At 39.3% G+C, this 12,695-nt stretch overlaps 1 protein-coding gene across 8 annotated transcripts in view; it reads left to right on the plus strand.

The window, feature by feature from the left end:
* The window catches only part of KLHL4 (kelch like family member 4), a 569,208-nt gene that overhangs the window by 468,773 nt on the left and 87,740 nt on the right, over nt 1-12,695 (plus strand). Inside the window, exon 1 of one of the 8 annotated variants that reach the window (XM_029606601.1) lies at nt 9,695-9,762. The exons of the other annotated variants lie outside the window; for them this stretch is intronic. The gene's annotated coding sequence lies outside the window, so the exon portion shown is untranslated. Of the gene's footprint in view, nt 1-9,694; nt 9,763-12,695 lie in introns of those variants that run through there. 8 annotated transcript variants of the gene reach the window in all.

Genomic DNA, 12,695 nt, shown 5'->3' on the forward strand with positions numbered 1-12,695 from the left:
CCCAGCCAGATCTACCAAACACATTACCTTGAGAGATCGGGCCTTTTCAACAGCCGGCCCCCTTCTATGGAACTCCATCCCACCGGACCTTAGACAGGAGCCCAGCCTCCCAACCTTCAGGAAGAGACTTAAGACCTGGCTGTTTAAAAAAGCTTTCCCGGACACCGATTAATTCTATTCAGCCAGATTCTACCACTTCCACATGTAAAAATGTTATTACTAATGTAAATACCTATACCTAATGTTATTCTCTCCCTTTTCTTCTCTCCTCCCAGTTCTTTTACCTTGTTATTTGTAACTGCTTCCTTCTACACAAATAGGTTATTGAATTGTTCACTGTACACCCCTGTTATATGTAAACCGGCATGATGTGTTTGCAACATGAATGCCGGTATATAAAAATTTTAAATAAATAAATAAATAAATGTAGATTACATGGCAGTGTACATCAGTAAACATTTAAAGAAGTCCGGCACTACTAAAAAAAACGTGATCTAATACAAGGCATCCACTAATAACAATGTACACAGTAATAGAATATCACTTACTGCGTTTAACTTTAGACCTTGTAATGTTAAATGTAGATAAATTGTACATCTGCTGAACAATGAAATAAACTTATGGTCCAGTCATTTATCTTGTTCATTGCTTGAATTACTTATTTTTATTGATTAGTTTATTCTCCCCCCTCATCCCCCCTCCCCTCACCCTCCCAATTCTAGTGCATATATCGGTAATGTAAAAGGTATGAACGTTCATTTAGTTATTACAATAATGTCCAGAGGATGAGACAAACAAATCGCATAAAAAAAATGTAAGAATAAAGGAATAGATGAGAACACAGTAGGCATGGAATTTAGTATAGTATGGACCAATATATTATTAATCAATCTTTTCTGATAGCCCAAGTCAACCAGTTACATAGAAATTCCCTAACGGTGATAATCCAAAAAGGGTGACCAGAGGTTCACGGTTAAATCCCGTTGCTTAGCAGATTGGCTATGGGCTGTGGTTTGTTCGTATGTTGCCAGTTTAATCATTTTCTGTACCCAATGATTGTAATGAGGTACTTCAGATGAGGTCCATTTGGCAAAATAGTTTGTTTGGCTATCAGACCTGCTTTATTTATAAACTTTATCTTCAAGGGATCCAATACTGTAGAGGTAAGTTTATTACCCCTTAAAAGCCATATATTTGGATGTAGAGGAATGGGACATTTACATATCTTGGAACAATGAGTCTGAATAGCAGCCCAGTACCCTTGAAGTTTAATACAAGACCAGAAATTATGAAAGAAATCCCCCGGTGCTAGCCCACATTTTAGGCAACAGGGAGAGGCACACAGACCAGCCCGACAAGCTATCTCATTTGTTAAATATATTTGCCAGATAAATTTAAATTGGAGTTCTTGTAATATCACATTTTCAGTAAGTAGTCTGATGTTTTGTAGGTATTGTTTAATCACCTCAGGTGTAACCTGCATCGATGAGATTCCCGACCATCTGTTACTGATATCGAAATAGGCATTTGTAGCCAAATGGTTCTTAAAGACCTTAGAGAAAAGAGCACATGAAATCCTAGTATTGAGCCCTGTACCTAGTATGGTTTCTCCCCTTCTCCTTTGAAGAGCAGTGATTTTGTGAAACCCCGCATTAAGTATATAGTGCCTAAGTTGTAGGTAGGCATAAAAATCTTGTTTTGGAAGATTGAATAAAGTTTGAAGTTCTAAAAAACTATGCATGTGGTTTGTCTCAGGGGTAAATACTTGTGAAATCAGTATTAGTCCCGTAGAAGCCCATGTTTGAAATACTGACTGGGTTGTACCTGGGGTAAACAGAGGATTAGAACATATAGGTATGATAGGAGTCAAGGGCTTGGAGAAGCCTATTAATTTACATAAATGTACCCATTGCAACAGCAGGTATTGGCTCCCCAGGAGTCTCTGATCATGCTCTAATTTGGGTGGATCTAAACTGGGATGATAGACTACCAAATACTAATTGGTGGAAGTTTCCCTCTTATATGAAGGATAACCAGAATTTCCAAGCTTATCTTAAGACGAAATGGGACCACTTTCAAGAGTTTAATCATCAACACACAGAGGACCCTGAGTTATTTTGGCAAACGGGCAAAGTGGTCATTCAAGGAGAAATTATTTCCTTTTTAAGAGACAGGAACAAAATTTTGAATGCAGATATCTTACGATTAGACCAGCAATTGAAAAGTGATAAATTGGAAATGATACAAGGCTCCTCCCAAACAACATGGACTAAGTATCACGAAACCCTGGGGACCTTACAGGCATTGTTGCATCAAAGAGCTCTTAAATCATTACATTACAAGGAACACTCCTTTTTTCGCTATGGTAACAAATCTGGGAAACTCTTAGCAAACCTAGTCAGACTCAGATACAGTAAATCCTGATTAAGGCTTTAAATTGGCAGACTCGCTAGACCCTGTCCCCATGCCCATGACATCAGCCCTCACAAGGGGCATCTCTGATTTTGATTGGGAGCCTTCCATATCACTCTCCTCCCACAACACAGACTCACAAACATGGTCCTCTGCCCTGACTGCTACTCTTCCAGCTTGATGCCCACTTCTGCAAGGGAGGCTCTGAAGTATCTTATCCAGTTCATCATCGTTGATTGAGGAAGGGGGATGAGCTACAGTCTTGGGGTTCTCTTTAATGAGCCTCATTCATTCTTGAACATGTGCTACAGGCCTCTGCTCCTCAAAATTCTGTACCACAGCAGCACTGCCTGATGGAGTCTTCTTGCTATGTTTTCCCCACTGTGCAGTCATCCCAATAATCCAACAGCGATGTAGAAGCATGTAGGATAGCATCCCCAAGCACAAAAGGCAATGCATGGTCCTGTCTACCTTTCTAATGCCCTGTCAGAGAGAGAGGGGTTCCTTCCTCTTCTTGTAGTCCACATTCCATGGGCCAACCAAGGCAGACTATGGTGGGTTTCTTCGGCAAAGCATGAGGGCCAGTCAACTGTCTAGCCCCACTCCTCTCTTCCTACCACCCTCACCAAAGGTGCCCCCTAACCATGAGAATTGACCTCTGGGAAGTGGGCATGGTGGATGGAAGGTAGGAAAGGAGAGTCCTGTGTCTCCCAGCTTCCCAGAGGACCATGTTATCTCAGGCAACCCAGGTTGCTATTCTATGAAACCTAGAGGAAATCAGTGTTAGAAACTGTTTTTGCAGTTTGCCTTATGCAAAACCTGATGATAGCTAATGCTGAAGCATATGATGTAATAAAAGCTAGAACCTTGCATGTATGTGCAAGATTAAAGAAACTTTTACTGAAAGTGTGTGATACTGATTTTCCTTGGGTATAATGGCCTTTAGTAGGGAGCCAGTCCATTTGGACTATATTATAGAATTGCATTTGAATGGGGAAGAGTATGTGTATATGTGAGTGTGTGTGTGTGTGTGTATGCTTGGGGGCAAGGGAGGGCTAGTGCACTTATTTAAAGTTTTTTTTTCTAGTTTGCTCTCATATAATTAAAGTTATTAGATAATTTTTTACCATTAAAGAGTGATGGAGAAAGTGATGGATTTGCTATATTGCATCTGTAGAGTTTGGACTTTATTCATATAAAAAGGTAAGTATAGTCTGCATTATCCAGTATCCTGTCCATAGCCTTATTACAATAAAACATACATAATCATAAATGAAGTTTCCATTAATGTTTGAGGAGACTATAAGGTAATGTGATAATGATACAGTTCATCTGACACAAACAACTGGAAGCATACATATGCATTTGCAAGCTTAGTTTATTTTTATCTCTTACTGTAAATATAGACTGAGTACTTGCTTCCAGCATTTTTTATCCTACCATATCTATGTCGTTATCATTTTGTTTACTATCCAGGAAATAATTATTCTTTACAAAACAGATGTGCACAAGACATTTATAGTCTTGGCAGACATGCTAAGAAAACTGTTTGAAACCTGTGGGATATGATGATTATCCCATAAATTATGTCAGAATAGTTGTTGGTAAATATTGCAAAAAAAAAAAAAAATAGAGGTTTTCAGCAATGTTATTACCATTGGTTTGGTATTTCAAAGTGCTTGGTAAAATTATAGTAAAAGGCAGGAAGGAAACGTTTGAATATGTAGGGCTGTGTATTATCTTTAACTGTAAGGCTAGAACATTTCTGAAAAACATTCACAGGTTAAAGAATCATTGCACCACATTTACAGATGTTTGCTTTACTTGTAAGATTGGCAAAGCAAGATAATATATAAAATAGTTAACAGAGTAAACATTCTCTGAATTTTTTTTAAGAAATGCACTGATCCTAGAGAAAGTTGACATTTTAGTAGGTTGTAATATCTTTGACATTGGTCCCATCTGAATAAGAGATTTGTGTAATCTCAGACTTATGTATTACAACATCCTTACTGATTATTCTAAAAAATATCTTTGCTTAATAAAATTACATTAATTCAGTAAGAAATAACACCAGAGGAAGTGGTGAAGACCAAAACTGTGAAGGATTTCAAAGGGGCGTGGGATAAACACTGTGGATCCATAAAGTCTAGAGGATGTGAATGAAGAGAAGAGGCATGGGGGTGGCTTGTAGGAATGACAGCTACTACCTGGAGATTAATACCCTTATTCAATAAGGGGTAGATTTTTAAAAACGGCGCGTTCGCATACTTTTGTTCGCGCTCCAGGCGCAAACAAAAGTACGCTGGATTTTAGTAGATACGCGCGTAGCCGCTAAAATCCAGGATCGGCGCGCGCAAGGCTGCCGATTTTGGGCAGCCGGCACGTGCCGAGCCGCGCAGCCTGCCTCCATTCCCTCCGAGGCCGCTCCGAAATCGGAGCGGCCTTGGAGGGAACTCTTTCGCCCTCCCCTCACCTTCCCCTCCCTTTCTCTACCTAACCCACCCCCCGGCCCTATCTAAACCCCCCCCCCTACCTTTGTACGGGGATTTACGCGTCCCGGAGGGAGAAGTAAATCCCCGCGCGCCAGCGGGCCGCTAGCGCGCCAAGACGCAACCCGGGGGTGGTTCCAGAGGGCGCGGCCATGCCCCCGGACCGCCCCGGGCCGAAACCACGCCCCCATGCCCGCCCCCGAAACGCCGCGTCCCGCCCCCAAAATGCTGCGTCGATCAGCCCCGCCCCCGACAAAAAACCCCGGGACTTACGCGAGTCCTGGGGCTCTGCACGCGCCGGCAGGCCTATGGAAAATAGGCACGCCGGCGCGCAAGGCCCTGCTCGCGTAAATCCGGGCGGATTTATTTATTTATTTTTATTTATTTATTTAAAACTTTTCTATACCGTCGTATAGTGGAGCACCATCACAACGGTTTACAGTTAGGCACAAATATGTGGTATCTAATTTATCCAAAAGGGTGCCAATATTATACGGTTACATAGTTCGATAATATACTCTAAATGGGAAAAGGTTTGATTACCATTTACTATTAACTGTCTTTATAACTTAATTCTTAAATTGTTAAATTGTGAGAAAATAACAAAAGTAAGCAATACTGCTTTTTTCTTTGTGAATTCCTGCTTTGTGTATGTGTTATTCCTTTATATCACTGTGAAATGCTTTTTTGAAGAGCCATGTTTTTAATCCTTTTTTGAAGAGTTTTATTTCTTTCATTAGTCTTAATTCTAGTGGTAATGTGTTCCATAATAATGGTCCTGCCAAAGATAGTGCTCTCTCTCTAACTTGGGTTAACTTTGCTGTTTTGACTGAGGGTATGGTTAGTAGCGCTTTATTGGCTGATCTGAGGTTTCTTTGGGGGACATGTAGTCGTAATGCTGTGTTTAGCCAGTCCGAGTTTTCGTCGTTTATTAGCTTATGAACTGTGCATAGTGCTTTAAATTGAATTCTCTGTTCTATTGGGAGCCAGTGTAGATCTGCAAGTGTTTGGGTGATATGATCTCTTCTGCCTTTACTAGTAAGTATTCTGGCAGCCGAGTTCTGTAGTATTTGCAGTGGCCTGATAGTGGTGTATGGTAATCCGAAGAAAAGTGTGTTGCAGTAGTCTGTGCTGGCAAATATTAAAGCTTGTAGTACTGTACGAAAGTGTTCCTGATTTAATAAGGGTTTTAGTCTTCTAAGGATCATTAGTTTGGCGTAGCCTTCTCTTGTTTTTAATGATATATGTTGCTTAAGGCTCAGTTCCGTGTCTATTATTACTCCTAGGTTTCTAGCTTTATCAGTTAAGTCTACTGATTTGTCATTTTTAAGTCGAATGGGATTTTGAATTCTTTCGATTTTTTTTCGTTCAAGATGTATAAATTCTGTTTTTTCAATGTTGATTACTAGTTCCATTTGGTTTAATAGTTGTTTTATTATGTCTAGATATAGCATTGCAAAGTTTAGAGTGTTTTCAATTGATTCTTCAATTGGTAGAATTAATTGAATGTCATCAGCATAAATGTAGTGTATGACAGCTAGACCAGCCAGTAGGTGGCAGAGGGGGAGCATTTAAATGTTAAATAGAGTTGCTGAAAGTGCTGAGCCCTGGGGGACTCCTGTCTTTAGTGTGATTTTGTCAGATATTGAGTTTTTTTATCTGTACCTGATAGGATCTATTGTTAAGGTAGGAAGTGAACCATTTAATTGTTTTGTTTTGTAATCCAATTTCTTCCAGTCTTTTCAATAGTATGTCATGGTTTACTGTGTCAAATGCTGTGGAGAGATCTAGTAGTATCATGATGTAGTGTTTACCACTGTCGAATCCACACAGTACGGTGTCTGATAGAGAGGTTAGTAATGTTTCGGTGCTATAGTGTTTTCTGAAGCCATGTTGTGATGGGAAGAGTATGTTATTGTCGTCTAGATGTTCTGCTAGTTGCTTTTGTACTGCTTTTTCTATTCATTTTGCAATCATGGACAAGTTTGAAACAGGTCTATAGTTACTTAGGACGGTTGGGTCACTGTTTTTCTTTTTCAGAACTGGTTTTATTATTGCATTTTTTAGTGAGTTTGGCATAACCCCTTCACTGAGTGATAGGTTAATTATTTTGGTTAGTGTGTATGAGGTTATATCAGCTAGTTTTTTTATATCTGTGGTGGGAATGCTGTCAATTTTATGTGGTGCGGGATTCAGTTTTTTTTATCATGCATTCCACTTCAGACTGAGATACCTCGTTGAATGTGGAGAGTTGTGTCACATCTCTTTTTTGCATCTTGATTTCCTATTTTGTTAGGGACGGAATCTTTGTTTTAAGGTTTGTGATTTTGTCTGAGAAATAGTGTGCTAGTTCATTGCATTTGTTCTCTTGTGGAGCTTGGGGCATATCTTCTTTATCCTTAGTCAGATTTTTAACTATGTTGAATAGTGTGCGTGGGTTGTTTGAAAATTTTTCAATTTTTGAATTAAAGAATTGTTTTTTTGCTTCAAGGATTGATTTTTTATAATAGGCTAGCTGTTTCCTAAATTTGGTTAAATTTTCTACTGATTTGTCTTTTTTCCATCTTTTCTCTTTTTTTTCTCAGATTTTGTTTAATTTCCTTTAATTTTTCATTAAACCAAGGGTTATTCTGTTTTGGTTCATTGATTTGTATTGTTCTAGTGGGGTTGATTTCGTCTACCAATTTGCTTGTTTTCGTTATCCACTCATTTGTTGCGTCTATACAGTTTAGGTGATTGAGGTTTATTAAAATTTCTTCCAATTTAATTTTTAGAATGTCATGGTTAAAGGGGGGATGATATTTAAATTCTAAGGGATCATTTTTCTGTATTACTTTTTGTTTTATGAATTTGATGGCTGATTGGATTAAGAAGTGATCCGACCATGGAATTTGATTATAGCTAGTATTTAGGTGTTCAGCGAAATTGTGATTGATGTATGTCAGGTCGAGGGAGTGCCCAGCTTTGTGTGTGGGTTTGTCTGTGATTAGTGTGAAACCCAGTGCTTCCATTGTGTCATTTAGTGTTTGGCATGTATTTGATAATGGAACGACATCCATGTGAAGGTTAAAAACACCCATTATGATCGTAGGTTTTGATGTGTTTAGGTTAATGGTTAAATATTCTATTAAAGGGGATAGGTTTAGGTCAAGCAGGCTGGGTGGACAGTATATAATGCATATTTGTGTGTGTTCTGTGTCGAATAGTGCAATTTCGTGGTTTGGGGGGGGTGTCGTTGGAATCAGTTTACATTTAAAGTTTTTTTCAATGATTAAGACTATGCCACCTCCGTGTTTATTAATCCTTGGGATTGAGAATGTGTCATAGTTTTTGTGTGCTATTTGATTTTTGATGATAATGTCGGATTTTTTTAGCCACGTTTCAGTGATAGCGATGAAATTTGGTTTCATGTCGTACAACAGGTCTGTAATTATTGGGAATTTCTTAGTTATGGACTGGGCATTTACTAGAATGAACGTTAAGGTTAGTATTTTATTTATACTCTGTTTGGTTGAGCTCTTGGTTTTCTTTACTTCGATGAGATTATGTCAGGTAGTATTTTTTTTGTGTTCATGTGACTGGTAACTTTCTTTATGTGTTTGTAAAAGTTTGTGTTTGTAGCTGTACTTACCTTTTTTGGTGCATGTGTCTATGGGATGTGTGGTCGATCCATCTTTTTTCAGTAGTTCCATCGTTTTTTACGCGAGCAGGGCTTTTAAAATACGCCCCTAAACATACAAATGGTTAATGCAACTCCAACATTGCTCTATGCTTCAATGGCAAGAGGAAACATGAAAAAAAGGATTTGCATTCACAAAAAAGCAGGAGAGTAGCTTGCTTGTTGCGGCGGTTACTACCCTAAACCAAATAAGCCTGATACTTCACTTGCAATGCATATCCAGCATAGCCCTCTGCTTCAATGACAGGGGGAATTAAGAAAAGAGGATTTATATTCAGACAACAACCAACAAGGACTGAATTACATAGTCTGGGTAAACAAATAAGCGTGGATGTAGCTTGCTTGTTACGGCGCTTACTACTCTGAATCAATTAAGCCTGATACTTGGCTATTAATCAATTTTACTTAGGGAATAGCCACTGCTATTAATTGCATCAGTAGCATGGGATCTTCTTAGTGTTTGGGTAATTGCCAGGTTCTTGTGGCCTGGTTTTGGCCTCTGTTGGAAACAGGATGCTGAACTTGATGGACCCTTGGTCTGTCCCAGCATGGCAATTTCTTATGTTCTTATGTTACTTCACTTGGGATACATATCTAGCGCAACTCACTGCTTCAACGGCATGGGGGGAATGAAGAAAAGAGGATTTATATTCAGACAACAACCAACAAGGTCTGAATTGCACAGACTGGGTAAACAAATAAGCATGGGAGTAGCTTGCTTATTATGGCGGTTACTACCCCTAACCAATTAAGCTAGTTACTTCACTTAGATGCAGCTCCAGCACTGCTCTCTACATCAGTGGCGAGGGTGGAAGGTAAATAGAACCAAAAAGTTACTAATAAGGGCCAAGAGTAACAGATAAGTATGAGAAAAAAACATAAGTGTGAAAGCTTGCTGGGCAGACTGGATGGGCTGTTTGGTCTTCTGCTGTCATTTCTATGTTTCTATATTTATTTTTTTCAAGCATGCTAGTATGCTAAAAGCTGATACACCAATTTTTATTTTTGGTCCAGTTAAAGAATTCTTAGTCCTCTATACAAAAGAAATTTATACTGGAGCAATATTTCTCAATATGGCCACCAATGGCTTTTTTTTTTTTTTTTGCAGCCACAACTTCTGCAGCTATTGGGGCTGGACCTACTGCCAGCATCTGGCTTTCTTTCCGCTAGCTCCCTATGGTGAGTTTAGGCTGCTTTGTGGCCTATACGTTTGCATCATTCATATATAAAAGATCAGCATGGGAGTATTAGCACTGTGCAGCTTAAACTCACAAAGCCATGTGGAGCTACATGAGGTGCAGCAGCTGGACAGAAAATCAATGGGCAGAGGGCCAGAAACTAATGGTCAGTGAGGCAGTAATGATGGGAGGAGAAATAAAAAGATCAACCCAATGCACTGTTCCTCTCGCTCCACCACTTATACCTCTCCCACTACTAGACAACAGGTTGTTTGAATGCACTGGGGTCATGAGTCAAAGGGATGGGATGGGTGAGTGCATCAGAAAGAACTGGGGGAGAGGGTGATTGTGAGAGCACTGGAAGAAGATTGGTAGGCGTGGGCGAAAGTTTAGGGAGTGATCACCAACAAGTATTGGAGGGTGCACTCTGAGGCCACCCAAAACATTTGTGTGAGAAACCCTGTGCTGGATGTACTAGGTATGTACATTTGTTTAAAAATGGTATTATGGAATTTAAAAAGTCTAATTTTGGTTCATTCCAAATTGAAAATAGAATTACACAAAAATATGTTTTATTTGTTTCAAATAAAAAATGTAAAAAAGGGTCCTCTTAGGGTTCCTGCCCCCCACTGCCTCAGGTCTCCTTGGGCCTCTATGGGTTCCCCCCCCACCCACCCACTAATAAGCGGGAGCCAGGCCCTACTTGGCAGAGCTGAGCCATTCCCAGCTGGGGTCTTCCTAGGCTGCTCTGAACACTATCCACAATAGGGTCAAAAGTCCAACTGAGGCCATCTGCACCATTTTGAAAATGATGCGGTCTGACCCAGAGCCTTAGGGGACACTCTGGGTACCACTGGACCACCATGAAGTTGAAATAAATGCTGAGGTGGGTGGTGGGACTCTTTTTTAATACAAAGGGGGTGGGGTTTGGCACTGGGGGGGGGGAGGGCCAGAGACAGCACCTTAAAACATTTATATCAAAACAAAACACTCCTTCCATTGTAGGATACAAGCACATATCACTCTTTTTATATTATCTTAATATTGTAAACACTTTTTATTCTTTTTCAAATATTTCATTAATACACAACAAATTGCATTTACCATCCAATGATTATGCGGTTAGTTGAGTGGTATAGCTTTCTCAAATGTGAAGCAGGATGAGATATATTGATTGTGGAGAGGCTGAATTATGTCCCATTTGTAATAGGGTAAATACATGTGATAAGTGAAAAACGGAGAAGCTGAGGTTGGAGATGGTGTTTGAAGTGGTATTGCAGAAACTGCCTTGGCGTTTGAAAAAGCGGTGGGTGTTGAGTTACAAGTTGGGGGTGTGCAGGGAGGGAAGTAGAATTTTCAGGAGAGCTGCTGTTTGCTTTGTGGGGGGAGCTGGGTAGCAAGGGGTGGGCAGTGGGGCTAACCCCGTTATGTGAGAATTTTTAAAGGAGGGATATAGTGGATTTGAAGTAATAGTAACAAAGTATATTTGGTAATGACAGATTGCTAATATGTTTGCATTCAAGAGATTTAAAGTAATAGAACAATGGAGGAGTTGAAGATTATTTGGAAGATTAAAATAGAGTGGTTTTGGTATTAAATGATATTTTACATTAAGTTACTGATTTGTCCTTTGGTAAATATGAGAATAAAATATTGGTAGGACTTTTCTAAAAACTTTAGATACGTTTTTAATTTCTTTACATAGTGGCTTTGGTATTTAAGGGAGACCAACAACGACAATGAAAGTGGCTTCGGTGTTTAAGCAAGACCAATGATTCGTCTATATACCATTAAGAAACGAGTGGAGAAGGAATAAGTGGAGAAAAGGCTCCTGATCCATGACTAGATTCATTTATTGAGCGTAACGGATTAACAAAATTCCCCTGAAGAAGCCGTTAGGCGAAACTAGGGCCCTGTGGGGAGTGATTAAGGTTAGGCGAGACAGATTAAGATTAGGCTTCATTTGAATGAGCATTGGGGTTGATTATAAGTAGATAACTTGAAAAATCTAATAGATTCCAGTGTATAGGGGGATTTAACATTCAAAACAGAGTTTATTGTTGCTGAACACGAGATTGATTGGGGGTTTAAAATTTCAAACAGAGTGTATGCCACATATAGAATTGACAAAATGAGATTATTATATGAAAGTGATTAATCTAATATGTGTTTAGTATAGGAAAATTGTTTAATTAGAAATTATAATCTAGTCTCATTATTGTGTAAGAAAGTGTTTTGTACAGATTTTGTGATGAAGTTGTCAGTGTGATTGAGTGTGGATGGGTATGAGTGATATAATGCATTTTAATTAGGTATTTAAAAGATATTGATGATAGTTTTGTAACCGCATAATCATTGGATGGTAAATGCAATTTATTGTATATTAATGAAATATTTGAAAAAAAATAAAAATTGTTTACAATATTAAGATAATATAAAAATAGTGGTATGTGCTTGTATCCCACTCCAGATGGAGTATTTTGTTTTGATATTCATGGTAAGCACTGAATAAATAACGATATTGCCTGAATTTTGTGTTTATATATATATATATATATATATATAATTTTACATATTTTGCTACCTGAGGGTATGGTGGGGGAGGTGGGAGGGGGTTCTCACTAGAGCCCCAGGGGTTATTATACATTGGATGGGGTTCTGTAAATTCTCAGGCCCTTTAAATGATAGAAGTTCCAGGGTGTGGAGGCCATCATTGCATAGAACTGCAATGGTGCTGTATTTTTCCCAGTGGTATTTTACTGCAAGGAAAAATACAATGGACTGGATTTTAAAAGGGTTACGCACGCCGGGCCTATTTTAAAAAGGCCCAGTGATGCGCGTAAAGCCCCAGGACACATGTAAATCACGGGGCTTTACAAAAGGGGAGGTCTGGGAGCGGGGCGGGGGCTGGGCAGGGCTTGGGTTGGGGCGGGG

Source organism: Rhinatrema bivittatum, chromosome 6 (genome assembly GCF_901001135.1).
Source record: "Rhinatrema bivittatum chromosome 6, aRhiBiv1.1, whole genome shotgun sequence".
Lineage (NCBI taxonomy): Eukaryota > Metazoa > Chordata > Amphibia > Gymnophiona > Rhinatrematidae > Rhinatrema > Rhinatrema bivittatum.